This window comes from Seriola aureovittata, chromosome 22 (assembly GCF_021018895.1).
Source record: "Seriola aureovittata isolate HTS-2021-v1 ecotype China chromosome 22, ASM2101889v1, whole genome shotgun sequence".
NCBI classification, from domain to species: domain Eukaryota; kingdom Metazoa; phylum Chordata; class Actinopteri; order Carangiformes; family Carangidae; genus Seriola; species Seriola aureovittata.
Genome location: NC_079385.1, coordinates 15,494,256 through 15,495,584, shown reverse-complemented (window position 1 = coordinate 15,495,584; position 1,329 = coordinate 15,494,256).

Here is a 1,329-nt window from a genome sequence, read left to right as displayed (position 1 = left end):
CTTGTCGTGACATGTGTCTCTGGGAAAATTTGTGCCGCTGTCTCCGCTGCCAGCTTCTTTGACAAACACTCACTTGGCTTTCTGCCTTCAGGAGCGAGGATGGGAAACATTCAAGGATGGCAAAAAGCTCGCCCAGGGCTGATTCTGCTTCGGTCACAACAAATTTGCATCCAAACTACACTTAGTTAATCTGGATCATTTTGGACAGATGTAATCATCCAGGCATAAATCGATAAAATAATAATCTGAAAAATACCAGCAGACTGGTGTCTCCCAGTTCCTCTGTTGTTGCTCATGGACATGACGACATGAAGGAAAATCATTTGTGGTTGAAATTTCATGCCCATGCAGAATATCAGAAGAATTGGGAACAAGATCACAGTGTGCAGATATTGTTTCAGTCTTACAGATTAAATTATAATGATCAACCTTGGAACGTTGGTTAATTGCATGAATAAATAAAGCGTGGATACATCAAAGTAAATAGATTAATGAACTACAACAGAAAAGGGCAGGAGGAAGAATTTTAATAACATCACTGCCAGGTAATACAGGAAAAATCTGAATTAGAAAAATGTCAAGTACACTAACTGTACGTAACACGGTCAAGGTTGAAGCTTCAAATAACATAAAATCTGAAACAGCTTGTCAGTTGAGAGGATTTTCATTTTTATATCACTAAAGGGCTAAAGGAAATTTTAACAGGCATTTTTCACTATTTCTTTGTAAATTACAGATCAATAAATGTAACTGTCAGTCCACATGTGTATATGACATTAGCATTGCGCCTCTGGTGGTGGCAGTTTCTGTCAATGAGCTGAATAATAACTTCTGCTCACATTTATTCAGCTCCAAGCACACTTAAGAATGATGGAAACTAAGCCTAGTCTGACAACATACAGAGTAGCCGAGTCTGTAATGTCCTAAAATGGCCACCGTAAAGAGGATACACTTATGGTGATTTAGGAGACAATATGGCCTTTCCTCAGGCTAAACTCCTCTGTCCGACTAGTGGCTCTGAGCTAAGAATAGCAAAGTCATCTGTTCACCCATCCAATTTGTTTTCTGGTGTGTAATGATTGGTACAGCCTCACGAGGCCACTAAAATGGCTGTAAGCTTTTAGTCCGCTTAAAACAAAATTACCAATTGATAACTCATCTAACAGAGAGACTGCTGTAATTTTTCCTGTTACAGGTGTCCAGCCCCATGTGGGCCATTAGGGTTCATGTGAGCAGATGTCCTCTGGTCCAGGAGTCTGAGCTTTTCAGGGCTGATATTACCATCTTTCGCGGCGTTGATGAATCCACTGGGTCGTTGGTGATTGTGAT